Genomic DNA, 16,540 nt, shown 5'->3' on the forward strand with positions numbered 1-16,540 from the left:
TCCACAAGAAAAGATGACCAGTTGCCAAGGCTCGACTTTTAGATAACAGGCTTAAAGCTACATCCAGTGGTGGAATCTTGCTCATTTAACAACTGGTTCAGTTGTTAACTTCGCTGTGCGTGCATGCAAAGTTTTAAGAAACCTTCTGGGGAGTAGCACAGCTGAGGCATGGCAGTCCATTCTGGTGCACAAATCAGCTGAGACATTATAGGTCACTAAAGGGCAGGGGGTGGGCCCACTGATCGTCAAAGCTAACTGGTTCACTCCCAGCTTATAGTTGGAGCTACTGGTTTGCCCAAACTGGTCCGAATTGGTAGAATCCCACACCTGGCTGCGTCATAGGAAACTATTTTATTTATAACGTAGTGTTATTTGTAAGCCAACGTATTATGGTTTGTTGAACAAACCATGATTGAAAGCAAACTCTGAACCCAACTACTGTGTTCAGATCATAATGTGTCATAAATGGCACAGAATGCAGCTTAATGGTGAAACCCATGCTGTAATTTTTCATTAAGGAGTAGAAAAAGACTTAATCTGAAACCCAAGAGTGTTGCCTTAAATTCAGTAAATTCACATGGACCTTTAATTTGAAAATAATGGAGCACTTTTACAGTTGCAATCAAGGTGATTAAAAGATTACTTTTAACATGGCTTGGTGATGAGTTGTAGGAACAAAGAGCATCTGAAGTTGAAGCATGTATGTAGTATATATCATTGATGTAACTTTGTAGGGTCTTGATCAGGAGTAATATTCACTTACTTTCCCTACCGGTTTGCAAATATGAGCGCTTTGCTCGCACGTGCCCCGTCCATGCATGCACACGGCCTTCTGTGCATGCACTTTGGCTTGAAAAGGTGCCTAAATAGGACAGCATAGAGCCACGATGGTTGGGTGGGGCGGGCACCCATGATTTCCACTACTAGTTTGGGTGAACTGGTCCAAACCGGCTAAATACCACCTCTGATCTTGATGCTGCTGAATGTTACCCATTACTGATTCCCTCTTGGGTAAAATGACCCCCTCCCCCATAACATTTTGCTGTTCCACACATCTGCAAAGAGGTAAAATAAAAGTTGGGGACAAATAATAGGATAGCTATAGCCTTGGTGTCATACCTGCAGGTAGCCTAAGGAATTGCTGTAGCAAAAATCCTAATATATCTTGGATATTTTTGATTCATTTTGTTTTGTTGCCTTTGGCTCCTGGAAACTTTCTGGACAAGTCCCTGCAGTTTTCTTGGCAAGATTTTGGAAGTGGTTTGCCATTGACTCCTTTCTTAGGAGAAGAAAGTAACTGGCCCAAATTCAATCAGGCTTTGTGCCTAAAGCAGGACTAGAACTCAAAGTTTCCTTTTTCTAGCCTGATGTCTTTATTCACTTCACCAAGCTAGCTCTCGACTCTTGGTTGCAAGCCTGTTTTTCACAGAGAGAGATAGCAGGGCATTAAACCACAGTTTGCATAGCAAATTACAACAGCTGAGTTCTATTTCAAATTGAGGGTGAGGGCTGTGATGGATGACAGCTGCGTGAACATGCAATCATCCAGTCTTTGAGTCTGAAAAAAGCATACATGCATAAATTATATTAATATATTAGAGTGCATCAGAGCACTCTAACTTCACCCTGTGGCCTTTTTCATGCTGGGACTTGTTGAGCTAGGAGGCACTGAAATGAGATGGGAGGGAAAATCTGGCAACCAAGTCCATTTTCCCAGATAATGGCAGTGTTATAATGTGATGAGCATCTTGAAGCAGTCCATGAAAAGCAAAATGGTGTTCCCCTCAAAGAAAATTAAGTAAAAGTGCAAAAATATACATTTGATGCTTTCTCTGTTAAAGATGCTGAGCTTGTCAGCTGGAAAGCTGAGAGTCCAGGTTCAAGATTCAAGCTCCATGTGATGGGGTGACTTCCCTTTACTTGTCCCAGCTCGTGCCCACTTAGCCATTTGAAAGCACGTGAATGCAAATACATAAATAGGTACCACCTCAGAGGGAAAGTAACAGCATTCTATGCACCTCAGGATATAGTCATGCTGGCCACATGACCACAGAAATGTCTTCAGACTACGGTGGCTCCCTTGGCTAAGAAACAGGTGAACATTGCTTCCTTGAATTGGACACAACTGGAACTGGAAACTTTTACCTCTTACTAATATGCACACTTGCCACAAACAATTGAACAAGGCCAGCACACTATATTTTTAATGACCACTTTTAGAAGAAGATGAAACTTTACAAAGAAACCCTTGTACATGGCAGATATTCTGGTTTGTGCCTTCTGGAAAGCCATGGCCTTCTTTGGGGGTTCAGTGCAGAGGTGGGTTCCTACCAGTTCGCACCTATTCAGTAGAACCGGTTTGTCAAATCTACCAAACCGGTTAGAAGAGTTTCCACCAGTGGACCCGGAAAGCAGGCCACACCTACAGAAGAGGTTCCAAAATATTTTGAAACCCACCACTGGTTCAGTGTTACCTAAAGAGGGTTCCTGTTCAAAGCCAAATAAATTGTTCCACATTCTCCCCAGACTAGGGAACAGAGGTGGGTTGCTGCCAGTTCGGCCCGGATCGGGTGAACTGGTAGTAGTGATGGCGGGAGGTTCCGCCCAGCCATCCACCCAGACGCTTCTGTGCAGGACCGTGCCCGAACCGGTAGTAAGAAAATTGGCAACCCACCACTGCTAGGGAAGACTGAGAATGTTTCTTTGTAAAGAAAGCCAGGGATATTTTAAACTGCACTTGAGGGCCTTTTGGGTGAGCTGAGGAGATAACAGCTTCTATTGTCCTACCACAATCAAAACTTTCCATCTCTGTTGGTGGTTTCCCAAACTGTATAAAATTAAGAAAACGGCATAGAAAATACTTAACATTTTGCAGGAACTTGGATGGGGAGAACACAGAAGGTTAGTCTGAATCTTCCCCAGAGGTAGCACATGCAGAGGCATATGTTTTCTTCACACTGTATCTTTGTACAATGTCATTGTTTTTCCCACATTGCTTTTTGGCCTTGGAAATAACACAGATTATAGTTTAACTGATTATTTTGTTTACTGCTCTGGAAGAACGGTACGAATAACTGAATATTGAGGTATACTTTGGACAGGCCTACCTCCAGAGGTGGGGCAGGGAACAATTACCTCATTCCTTTCCCACCTCTTTCCACCATGCAAACTTCATGGAAATCTGCTTCCCTGTTGTTTATCTCTACAGTCTAATCATGAGATATTACATTGCTGTAGCTTAGTAGGTTTTAATTTCTTAGCACTTGAAGCAGCACAGAGCAACTCTGGTGGGAAGAAAACCCAGAGTGAAATTCTTTTCAGAGCAGAACACAATGCCGGACACTTGAAGATGCCATCCCTTCATTATATTATTTCTGGCCACTATCCTAAATCAAAGGTCAGCATAATTTAATCCAGAAATGTTGATCCCAAGAATCAGGGAAACAGTGCTGTGACCAGGTAGCAGCATTTTTTGATTTGTGTTGTTGTATCATAGCAGTTGTGCAGGATAAGAATTTTGATTTGTTTTGGTTATGTTGTATGTTTCTAAGAGCAATCGCCTTTACACATCAAGGAAAAGCCAAATGAGGAATGAGAACATCATACTGATAACAATAATTTAAATACCAATTAATGTATGGATATATTAGTTTTTCTGCATAGAGCTTCTATTCTCCGATACATTCTTTGGGAACCTCCTATGAGTTTGGTAGACATGAATGACAAGCCAATAAACTTATTTGACAGTTGGACTCAAGTCTCAGCCTCCACAGTCTGACTGTGGCTCTCCAACAAGCTTGCAGGCATCTTGATGTCCCAATAATCCAGTCCCTCCTTTCCCAGCTTGTTTCAGCAATTGGTATAAACTGTTCCAATATGTGCTCTTTGTTTTATTCTTTGCTTCTCTGCTAATAATCCTTCCTTCCTTACTGGACAGGCTCCAGCAGTGACAGGTGTCTGGACTGATAAGACAAGGAGAGAGGGAGGGAGGGAGAAAACAAGAAACTGCAAATCTAAGGAATCTGAAGGTGGAGGGAAAAAATCAGCTTGAGTCGCTACAAATGCAGCCATGATGGGGCTAAGACTAGAAAAGAAAATCTGAGGCTATGGGGCAGAGCAGCGGAAATAAGAGAGCCTGGTTTATGAGTGAGTGGAATATAGATACTGGTGAGGATGGCTGAAAGGGAAAGAAGCCATGGGATTACCAGGAAAGCTAAAAATTAAATTGCTTACCACCATCACAGGGGATAGAAATGGTACTGCAGGAATGGCTTTCAAATAGCACAGAACTACAATCCCAGGGAGTCCTAAACAATATAATAAATTACAAATGTTGATGGGAGTTGTAGTTTTGCAAATATCTATAGGCTCACAGGTTTCAGCTATGCTAGGATGACAGAAGGGGGTTAGAAAAACATATATTCCTTTTTATTTTTGCTCTGCCTTCTACTTCATTTACTCTTTCTCCCCCTTTCAGTTGCTTCATACCACGGCTTTCCTAATTTTCATTCAATGTTTACATTCTGGTTGTTTGTTTTTACTTCTAATGCATTTCTCCTGCTTGGCCTGGCCTGGTCATTGCCCCATTTTACTTATTCTGTTGCTGCTACTTTTCCTTCCTTCCAACTCCTGTTGCAGCAAGCATAACAAGATTAAGGGGAATAAAGGGACTTGTCTCTGGAATGGGATTAGTTCTGGATAAAGAAGCAAACATGCATAAGGCAAAAAAGTATGTACTTCAGATCACATCTCAGTTGAATTAAAATGTAAAATGTCACTTGATAGCTTTAATAAAGCTAATTGCTGTCTCTCTGCTTCTCTTTATTCTCCCCCTGTAGGCCCCCTGTAATGTGGAGAATTTACTAACTTACTAGGTTGTGGTAATAATGATTTGTAGTTTGTATTATTTCTTTTAATGTCATGCAGTTATCCCAAATGCACAAATCCTTCAAAGAACCAGCCAAAATCTTTTCTGAGTATTTGAGATTTGTGTATATTAAAAATGCTGAAGATCTACAAAACAGCAAGATGTTTTGCATAGTTTAACACCCACTTGAAACACTGTTTATGGAAATGAACATATTGGACTAAATAAGTTAACATCCGTCCATATGACCACAAATCTCCAAACTGTCATTTTTGGGGGGGACATGTTTTTCTTCAATTTAGTTTTCTAGGAATTCAGTCATGAAAAATTATATGCTGCTGCCTTAACCACATTCTTTTCATGCTACCCCTGCTGCACATTCTCCTTTTGCCAACACAGGCTGCTTCCTATGTGTAGGAATATGGAATCTTCCCTGGAGGTGTGGTGTACACTACGAGGAGACACTCATAGTAATTCAAGACATCGGAGAACAGCCAATTCTAAAGTGGGGAACAATTAGCACAAATTAACCCTTCAACATAAAAAGTTGGATTTTTTTTTAATTTATGGCTCCCTCAGACATTTTACAAAAAGAGAAGAGAATTTCCTTTTTAAAAATGTAAACATTCCTTGCATTGGAGTTGCACAGGCCTTTTTGATTTGCTGCACACTTTTGGAATTTGTAGCGCAGTGTGGGATGACAAGAGGGGCCAGCCAAATAGCATTTGTCAGACAGCAAAAGGTTAGATGGCTGAAGTTCTTCCTTGCCATCAATTCTAGCCTCAAAGTTTCCTATGGCAAAGTGGTCCACCCTAATTTTACTTTTACTTTTTTTTCTGGGCAGATGGTACATTTCAAAAGGAGATATTGGAATGTCAGTGTGTCCATTTTTTTTAAAGAATGCCCAAGGACACAAAAGCATCCTTGTAATGTGGATTAGTGCTTTGACACATCCAAAGCCTCCAGCCTGCAGGCCTCCTACAGTTTCCCTACCCTTGTTCCAGTAGTACAATTCTGGCACTTTTCAGGGTAAAAGAACTCCAAAAACCATTTCAGGGTCTCTGCATAGATTTTGTAGTTTCAGCTGCCACATCCAGCCCAAAACTCACAAAAGTGGTTGAGAAATGTTGGTTTGCCCACTGTAATAGCAATACATAATTTGCCTGGGGTATTATTTTAATGGTTTAGATTTCATTTGCATTTTGGGAGGATTTGTTGTACCTTGTACCATCCAGCTCTGGATGTCAGATAATATTGTAAAAACCAACCAAATCAATAAATATTGTAATCATTCTTTAAATTTACAACTATCTTTTAGCAATAATCGGGGGGGGGGCAGGGTTCTTGGTGGGGAGTATGGCCCATCCTTGCAAGAACCACATCAAAGATCCCCAGTATCACTTCTAACCATCCTGCTATAGATTAAGAAGGGAGGGTTTGCACAATAAAAAGTAAAAGGAAATGAATTGAAAATGGCAGGATGGACTTGCAGTAAGTCCTGGAAAACTTTGAAACTGGCGGGAATATTGAAACTGGCGGGAACTTTGAAACTGGCGGGAATATTGACTTTGAATGACAAGAAAGAGGGAAATATACATGAGCAATTCCAGCATTCCTGCTACAACTACCTATACCAGAGTAACAGGCAAGACATTTCTTGTTTTACTTTCAGGAAAATAATAATATAATAATATAATATAATAATAACAGTAGACTTATATACCGCTTCATAGGGCTTTCAGCCCTCTCTAAGCGGTTTACAGAGTCAGCATATTGCCCCCAACAACAATCCGGGTCCTCATTTTACCCACCTCGGAAGGATGGAAGGCTGAGTCAACCCTGAGCCGGTGAGACTTGAACCGCTGAACTGCTGATCTAGCAGTCAGCCTGCAGTGCTGCATTTAACCACTGCGCCACCTTGGCTCGCAGGAAAAGCTGCCTAAAAAGAGGTATATACTGTATGTTGACCTTGGTGGAGTTTATGAAGCACTAAGACAAACTGCCTCTAATTTTCCCCATTACTCCTTCTTTGCTTCCTCCTCCTCCTCTTCTTCCTCTTCCTCCTCCTCCTCTTCCTCCTCCTCCTCCTCCTCCTCCTCCTCCCACCACCACCACCACACTTATTTTCTATGAATATTACTGGGAGGCCTGAAAGCATTCTTGGAAATGAAGATTGTTAAGTCCTCAGACTTCCGACCTGGGCTGAGCCGAGTTTCGCTGATTGGTTCCAGCGCACCGGGACAGGCGCGCTAAACATAGCCGCGGATTGGCTGGCCGCCCGATAGTGGTCTTACAAATAGCCGTCAGACGGCCTCTCTTGTTTGTCTGTCGTAGTCTATGTCAGCTTGTTAATAAATGGTTCACTTGCAACTTGGTGTCTGGTGTTACCTTGGTTTGCGAACAAAGCAAAGATGATGCTAGAAGTTGAAACTTTGCCTCAGAACATGATAGTTTTCTTCTTATCATTTGTCGACTGCAGTATTAAGATATTGGTACTTTTATTCATTACATTGAGTTATCCTTCGTCTATAATTGGGGTCCATAAATGTAGGGCCACAAGGGGAATACAATTGTCAATAATATCTAAGAAGAACAACAGAAAGTTGAACCATTACTTCTTGTGACTCATTTAACATAGACTAAAATTGTATAAAACGTTTTTACAGTCATATCAATAGCTGATTCATACACTTGACCAGTCTAGACTCCTGATCGAACTGTTGATGCATTGAATGCTGTATAAAAGAGCATGACACTTTCAGATATGAAGGGCATATTTTAGGGCACTTGAAGGACACTTTCAGGGCATATTCAGTTTCAGATATGAAGCCTGAATTGCTTTCAAATCAAGTGAGAGAAAGAAAGAATAAGATATACGTCTATTTAATTTTTTCCTTTCTGTGAACTGTACTGCCCAAATTTAATTCATGATATCCACGTATATATGCTATCTTCAGTGACTGATTCATATATTACAAGCAGCCCACAAAGGTGACTTAAAGAACCAGTGGTTGCTTGCAAATTTTCTACTAAACTTAATTTTATTCATTTTGGGTATGTATAGCTTGATATTTTGGGTAAACCAGCCCACTTAGCTGTTTATGGTTCAGTGTATTACAAAAACATAGAAAATGGATTAATTCAGAAATCAGGTTAAGCATTTAGCTCCCAATTGAGTGAAGAAGTACCGGTAGATCATAATTTTTGTTTTGCTTTTTCTTCATCGTTGGCCAAAATAATCACCTGTTAACCTTAGAAGGCCACTATGAAAGAATTGTCCTGTAAGGATCAATTTTTAAAAAGTGGTCTATTAGTTCTAGTATAAATATATGTCAAAAAGTAAATATAAAACATTCAGCTGGCAATATCCCACACATTTCAGTTTCACTGCTTCTATAAAACCTGTATCCCACAAGATGTCAGGTCTGGAAGTCGTCTTTTGAACTGGGCCTTCAGACCTGCCACATTTAATGCTGGGGGAAATTAGGAGGGGGATTATATGGAGTAGGATAAATATAGTCAAAATAATATTCCTTTCTCAGAAAGTCAAGGATGTCTTGCCCTGTACCTGGAGTGGTGTGACTGGGAGGCATCTCCAGTTGGGATGGTGCCTGATTGGACCATGAGATGGACATGCGGGTGCTGGGTAGATGCTTGGACTTTCTTTTGGGTGAGAAAAACCTGGAAACTTTCAGATTCGGGTTTTCCCCAGATGTGTCAATATGACATCTCTAATAAAATGGAACTTTGAGGAACCTCAAGCCTTGTTGGGGGTGTTACTTGGAACCCTAACACAAGAGGTTTCTGGCTTCTTGCAGTAGTTTGCTGAGGGCCTCTTGCTATATGAAGAACCAGCTGAAATCTAATCTGCCCTAAAAGTTCCTCTGATCAACTCACTTTTTCTCCTTAGAAATCTCTGCCTTTCTTCTTTTTCAGCTGTGCTCCTGGAGTGAAAAGTGAAATAGGAAAAAGCTCTGAAATATGACCCATCCCAAGGTAAAAAGAATGGTTTCCAGGCAGACTGTTACAAATTACATGTTTGTTTACCTCCTGGCTTGCTACAGAGAGGAAAAGGGCCAACAAACACTACTTTGCTTTCTGAAGAGAGCAAATGGTTCAACCCCCTCTTCCAAGGTTACCAAATGACAATCCTGGTATTTTTCCACATTGCCAGCCCAAATGAGCAAATTTTTACAACGGCTAAAGTTTGCTAGCATCACTTCCTGTGACTCCTAGTTTTCAGCCACATCCAAGCACATCTGGTACCGGTTCGCCCGATCTGGGCTGAACTAGGAGCAGCCTACCTCTGGTTAGCAGTTTTGGGTTAGTGCGCTCACAGAGAATGGTGGGGCAGGGATCAATGCAATCATTTATAATGATGCTTTTGAATTAATCCTTTCATCCGCAACCATTTTTAACACTTGCAAAGTTATACAAAAACTGACATGTTAGGCAAAGGCATTCAGTTCCATATTATGAAGATACTGGGGACTGGAACTAGGACTTTGGGAACACAAGAATTTAACTCAGGGACCATCAAAAGCTCACTGTAAGCATTGACTATCAGAAGCTCTCTTGAGTTTCATGCACAAGATTTTCTAGTCCTAGCTGGAAATGGCAGGGGGTTCACATTGGATCTTCTATCTCAAGAGCTGGGTCTGGAGCTGGGTCTTCTATCTCCAGAGCTGGTTCTTATCTCCAGAGATTGTGGATGCTCCAACACTGGAAGTTTTTAAGAAGAGATTGGACAAACACTTGTCTGAAATGGCATAGGGTTTCCTGCCTGAGCAGGGGGTTGGATTAGGAGACCTGCAAGGTCTCTTCCAACTCTGTTATTCTGTTATTCTCCTCAGTTGAGTACAGTCAGTGCAGTTACATATCTGTGGTTGGATCTTTAATGACGTAGCTAGGTTGAGTTTGGAAATTTAGCTACATTTTGAAAGTCTGAAGTGAAACTTGTAGTTTGAAAGGCACTAAAGAACTGCATGACCATCCAATGACTTAGGTGTATCTACTTACTGTTTTTGGCTGTGACGGCCTCCTGCAACCCTCTGTGAAAACTAAGCTTGGGAGGACTGCGTGCGGCCTTCCCAAGTTCCATTTTCACTGGCAGAGTGCTCGGGCCACCACAGATGCCCACAACACGAGTGATGTTGAGCTGGCCACACCCACCCCAACCCTCTGAGGTCAAATACAACCCTGATATAGCCCTCAATGAAATTGAGTTTGACACCCCTGTTCTAGAGTAATTGGCATTTGTGTCACTGCAACATCCGTTGCATTGGAAAGAGCCACAGCAAGAGCAGCCAGGAATATTTCTTCAGTGGGTTATTATGAGGAGAATAAGACTCAAATGCAATAGATGGATGTAAAAAAATTCTTGCAGTTACAGATGCCACAGTGGTTGCCTTGTTAGAAACTAGTTTGCTTTTCCCTTGCGGCATATATTTATTTTTGGTTCAGACATAAACACTTGATTTTCTAAAACATGATTTGGAAATCTGAGAGTTTGTCAGAGTTACTCATACCTCTTGTTTTTTTCCATTGCTGCCTGATTTAATTTTAATCCTAATTAGCACAAGTGGAAAACTCTGATTAAATTCAAATCATGGATGCATGATCTCCTTCCAATCCTAGTTTCAAATACTGTAATGCATTTAAGCAAACTGATGAATGCAGTTTACCAATTCAGATGTCAAGTCAAGCTATACTGTATTGGTGAAAACCAGGCTGTAAAAAAAACAGTCTTCATTAAAGAGCAAGGAATCTATGGATTCACAATGAATAACTGCTGGTGTGGTTAAATTGTTCAGAGAGTATATTTCCTGCTAGCAAAAATCACAGTTCAGTAATAGGCAGATATTAGTCTGGGGCTGTGGTGGGTTTCAAATTTTTTTACAACCTATTCTATAGGTGTGGCCTGCTTTGTGGGAGTGGCTTGCTGGCTGTGTGACTGAGTGGGAGTGGCTTGGCAGTCATGTGACTGGATGGGCGTGGCCAACTTGTAAAATGTGGTGAAACTCACTTAACAACGCTCTTGCTTAGCAACAAAAATGTTGGCTCAGAAACTCTGGCATTGAAGTGTGCAAGTCTTAAAGCTGTCAAGTTACAAGACCCTTGCACCCCTAACCCTTTAGAAAAAACCCCCCAGGGATGTTCAAACTTGACAGCTTTAAGACTTTAAGGTTTAGATAGACTCTTAGAGGTGGGTGGGGCAATTATTGAGCCAGCCAATCAGTGAGCGGCAGGCGGGGCAAGCATGGTGTGGACAGGCGGGGGAGGGAGCTGGAACCGGTTCTAAACAGCACAGTAGATTTGTGGAACTTCTTCTATAGAAGAAGTTAGAACTGGCAGGAATCCACCCCTGATCTGGGGACCCTTGGGTAATTTTTAGTAGATCTGCATCTTCTTGTTCTTTGTGTTATACCTACCATATTGCTGGGTATGCAGTTTTGTATTTCACCTGCCACTTCGCCAGTATGCAGCATCAGTAGAGCATACACCTATAGCTTGCATGTCCTGATGCAGTCTGTCCATCTAGCTGTCTAATTTAGTCAGTATTTCTCAACTTCAGTAACTTTAAGATGTGTGTACTTCAATCCCTTGGAGTTGAATGGAGCTGAACCCCAGAACAATTAATCAACAGAACAACTTGCCTCCAGAAGTTGTAAATGTTCCAACACTGGATGTTTTTAAGAAGAGATTAGATAACCATTTGTCTGAAGTGGTGTAGGGTTTCCTGCCTAAACAGGGGTTTGGCTAGAAGACCTCCAAGGTCCCTTCCAACTCTGTTATTCTATTCTATTCTATTCTATTCTATTCTATTCTATTCTATTCTATTCTATTCTATTCTATTCTATTCTATTCTATTCTATTCTATTCTATGTCTCTTAAAGTTGTTGAGGATGAGTTAAGGGTTGTCTCTTCTTTTCTATATGAGTTTTTCAGTGTCTGGAAAGAACCAGGCATGTAATCTGGAGATATTCTTTGATCCAACAGTCAAATTTCTCTAGACTGTTAGGTGAACCTGGTCACTTGATAAGGATGATGATTGTATGCCATCAAGTTGTTACTCTTAGTGGAAATACAAATGATTAACTAAGAGAATGACTCAAACAGTGACTTTTTTTTTACTGCATTTACGAAAGAGTTTCGTAAAGCTCAAAGGAGCAATTAGGATGGGGGGGGGGAACCTGCAAAGAGATCAAATCCTGTGATAATATCTGAATGAATTAAAAATCAAGATTGTCAGAAGTAAAAGGAAGGAATATAAAGCCAGTTTCTTTTACCAAACTTAAAGTAACACATATTTATATAAAGCCCTGGTGACCCTTTAAGGACTTTTTGTGGATACCAGGTTTGAAAATCGTCGATTTATGGTTTTTCATAGGTAAAAATAGGATATGAGAAGAAATTTTATTGTAATATGAAGAGCTGCTATGTTTGTTTATATTTACGGTGGAGATCAGAAGTCACTTGTTAATATATTTCTTTTTTTCTTTAGCTTTTTTTTTCTTTCTCTGTATTTTTCATTCATTCTCCTTCCCCCTTCTTTCTCTGAGTTTAATTTGCATTTGCTTTTACTGTTGTAATTAAAATCTTCAATAAAAATTTTAAAAAGAAGAAAAAGTTGTTGACTCTTAAGACCACTTAAGAGATAGCCTGGCCATTCTAAGCATGTTATTCCAGTGCTTCTTCCTCTATTGATTGCCACATAGTGTTCAAGACCAATTCTAAATGTGAATACCAGGGTGGGATATCTGTTGAGGGGGATGGTGATTCAAAAAAAGACTATGGCTGTGACTGCGGGCCACACCCTTTGGCATCTGTTGATTTACAAACAGACAGAGCTTTAATTGCATAGTTTGGCTGCCATTTTGACTTTTTTTTGACCCTGTCCAAGATGCTCCTGCTTAGTACTAATTTATGAAACTTCCAGATTATCTGAAGAAGTATATACTTCTATAGTTATGACCAGGGGTGGGCTTCAAAATTTTTAGCAATGGGTTCTCTGCCTGGTTGCTGGGTGGGTGTGGCCATGGTGGGCATGGCCTAGTTGGCCTCCTGCACAACGGCAGGGGGGTAGTTTTTGCTCTCCCTGGGCTCCGAAGGCTTTCTTCGAGCCTCTGGGAGGGTGAAAATGGCCTCCCCGGGCTCTGGAAGCCCTCCCGAGGTCTGAAACTTCTGGGAGGCCTGTTTTTCATCCTCCCAGAGCCATGTATTTACCTGGCATCCCAAATGGGCCATGTGGAGACTTCTGGTAGGGGCAGGGTGGTAGGGGCTAGCCAATGATGGGATTTGTGGGTTGGCCAAACTGGGCAGATCCCGCAACAGCCCACTCCTGGTTATGACAGCTCTAAAAGCTGTCTTTTTTTCAGGCATTCCAATTAAGGAGGGTGTTACATGGGGGTGTTTGTTCTCTCCAGCATATGGCATTGAATTTCCAATTATTGTTGTGATGTTTTATCTTCAGTTGTAATGGTTTAATAACATGCATGCTGATGAGAGTTGCTTTGGCAACTGGGGTGGCTAATAAATGGATTAAATCAATAAATCAGAAGGCAAGGCATATGGCTTTCACAGAAAGATCCTTTGGGGCAGTTTTCCTCTTTGGAGAGGCTCACTAGGACCTTACTTTGGTTCTTTTAATTGTAAGATGAAAACATTTCCGTCTTCCCACCTTTTTTTAATTGTTTCAGACTTTTAATGCTTTAATTGTGAATGGATGCTTTACCCGTTGAACTTTTCTCATCTTAAATTTTAATAATGCTTTGTGCTGCTTATTTTTGTTGGACAATGTTTTCTTTAAAAAAAAAAAAACGTTTTAACTGCTCGTATAGTAGAAGTTCTTTTACTGGAAAGAATAATGCAATCAGTTGACTGCATTATTATAGGCTTTCTGAACTGCTAATTGTCCTGGGGCAGCAACGGGGTAGAGGTGTCTACAGAGGGGATCAAAAAGTCACGGTAGTGGCCTCCACCCTATAATCAAAGCCTCACCTTTTCTTACAGGTTGCCCATACAACGTGATTCAGTCTGCCTTGCTGACTTCATTTTCCAAACATTCAGGAGACGTGGGATCCTGCCTTTGCTAAAAGAAAGCCATCCTTCCAGGCACCTAGGCTGGAGCTTGGCAACCTGCCTTTGGGCGGGCCCAATCATAAATCACAGGAGGCGCCCTTTGTTTTTCTAATCCTGAGTTATTCCCCAAGCACAATTGCGCCCATGCACATATTTTCCCCTCCTATCCAGCTGTCCTGTGACTTCGCCTCTGTCCCGAGGAATTTCTTCTTCCCTGCTGCTCTGCCCTGACCTTCTCTTCTTACCCTCTGCCTGCTGGTAGTGGTGGCGGCGGCGGTAGCGGCTGTTGCTGAATTATCTGTGTGACTCAGGGAAAGAGCTCCTGCCAGGAGCAAGTGTTCCTCTTGAGGATCACATGGATGCCAAGCTGGGCAATTATACTGTTCCACTTGGCACCAGCAGCCTGATTTTTTGAACCAGATAAACTTGTAGGATTGGAGCAGAGAGAAAGAGTACAAGCCGAAAGAAAGGGTTTGAATCCTACAAAAGGCAGGGAGTTTACAAAGATTGTTCAGCTTAAAGAGTTTAAGGCAGGTAGGAGAAACAAAATCCTTGGAGAAACACACACACACACACCCCGCCGCCAAATAAATCCACTGCCTTTGAAACAAGTGCTCGAGAAAGCCTGAGCTCAACAACAATTGCCCAATGCTATCGAGGAATAAAATACAGATAGTCCTCGACTTACGACCCCAATTGAGCCCAAAATTCCTGTTGTTAAGTAGGACATTTGTTAAGTGAGTTTTGCCCCATTTTATGACTTTTCTTGCCACAGTTGTTAAGTGAATCACTGCAGTTGTTAAGTGAGTAACAGGGTTGTTAAGTGCATCTGGCTTCCCCGTTGACTTTGCTTGTCGGAAGGTCACAAAAGATAATCACATGACCCCAGGACAAGCAAAGGTCATAAATATGAAAAATGGTCATAAGTCACTTTATTCAGTGCTGTTGTAACTTTGAACAGTCACTAAAAGAACTGTTGTAAGTCAAGGACTACCTGTAAGTAAGATGCACAGCAAAGTGTATCTAATGAGTAAAAGGGGTGAAGTGAGACTGGGAATCAGAGGTGGCATTCAGCCAGTTCTCTCCAGTTCAGGCGAACCAGTAGTGGCAGCAGTAGGAGGCTCCGGCCACCTGCCCTGATGTAATGCGCAAGCACTGCGCATGCGCAGAAGGTGGTGCGTATGAGCAGATGTGGCCCGTGTGCTCACATTTGCGAATTGGTAGGGAAGATTAGTGAATCCCATTGCTGCTGGGAATCAGTTTATAATTACACCAAAGGTGCTTTTTCAGGAGACAACAGGACTTTCTTCTTTTTGATTCCTTGCAGAATCCTTCCATTCCCCACCATCCCCGGTCAGAGCTGAAGAAGCGTCTTGGATGAGAAGTGAAACCTCTTCAAAGAAAAAACAAGAAAGTGATGTTGTCTCCTGACTAAGCACCTTTGGGACAACCATGACCTGGATGATGGAGAACCTCCATAGACTTTTACTTTATAATTACATCACTTAGCCCAGTGTTTTTCAACCTTTTTGTGCAAAGGCACACTTTTTTCATGAAAAAAATCACGAGGCACACCACCATTAGAAAATGTTAAAAAAATTTAACTCTGTGCCTATATTGACTATATATAAAGTAATTTTCCCACGGCACACCTTACACTATGTCACAGCACACTAGTGTGCCACGGCACAGTGGTTGAAAAACACTGGCTTAGCCTATTCTTTATTCAAGGAGACCAGAATAGTAGAGACTGTGTGTGTGTGTCTATATGGATGGTTTTATTATTTCTCTTTTATTTACAATGTTTGAAGTAAGTGAGGCTGGGCGGGACAATTGGCTTTATATATCATATTAACCTCTGCTTAACCTCTGCTTCAGGAATAATAAACACATTCAGTTATGTTCTCCCCACAAATAAATTATATAATGCCTGGTTCAAACAACCTGCTAAGATAAAATAGGACGACATTTTTTCTTTCCCAGCTTGGGGGGGGGGGCACTGGGGTCTTTATACTTTCCTGTTTTTGCACATTTTAATGCCTTTTGGAAATTTTGCAAATTTTTACAAATGAAGCCAATCAGAAACTCAAGACTTTGCAATGGTTGTCATAGTTTACCGAAAATTTGAATCAGGATCAGCCTGCTGTCAAGTAATGTGAGCCATTTTTTGGTTTAAAATAAGACTCACTAAGAACAAAGATAGGAAGGAGGATGGAAGAACGGAAAAAAAGTTGGCAAAATCTTTTTTTTTTCTTCTTTCAACCAAATTGAAAAATGTTCTTCTTTGCCAATGATGGGCACTCAGGAAAATCCCACCGTATTTCTTCTTGATAACTCATTTGTTTTTAACAGAATAACAGAGTTGGAAGGGACCTTGCAGATCTTCTAATCCAACCCCCTCACAAACAGCAGACTCTGTGATTGCGAACCTATGGCACGCTTGCCAGAAGTGGCACATGGAGCCATGTCGCCTGTCACATGCACCGTCACCCGTTCCTCTTCTGTGTTTCTGGTGCTCATGTGTGTGCAATGATCAACTGGCCTTTGTGCAAGTGGCAGTGCCGGAAACTGGAAGAGCTGGTCTTCCATTTT

At 41.4% G+C, this 16,540-nt stretch overlaps 1 long non-coding RNA gene across 1 annotated transcript; it reads left to right on the forward strand.

The window, feature by feature from the left end:
* The first annotated feature begins 2,430 nt into the window (after nucleotides 1-2,430).
* Nucleotides 2,431-15,303, forward strand: LOC116509378. Its single transcript, XR_004255499.1, has 3 exons — nucleotides 2,431-4,729; nucleotides 8,804-8,863; nucleotides 15,276-15,303. It is a non-coding gene; the product is annotated as an uncharacterized LOC116509378 (long non-coding RNA).
* Nucleotides 15,304-16,540: the final 1,237 nt, after the last annotated feature.

The sequence above is a fragment of the Thamnophis elegans genome, chromosome 5, assembly GCF_009769535.1.
Source record: "Thamnophis elegans isolate rThaEle1 chromosome 5, rThaEle1.pri, whole genome shotgun sequence".
Taxonomy (NCBI): domain Eukaryota; kingdom Metazoa; phylum Chordata; class Lepidosauria; order Squamata; family Colubridae; genus Thamnophis; species Thamnophis elegans.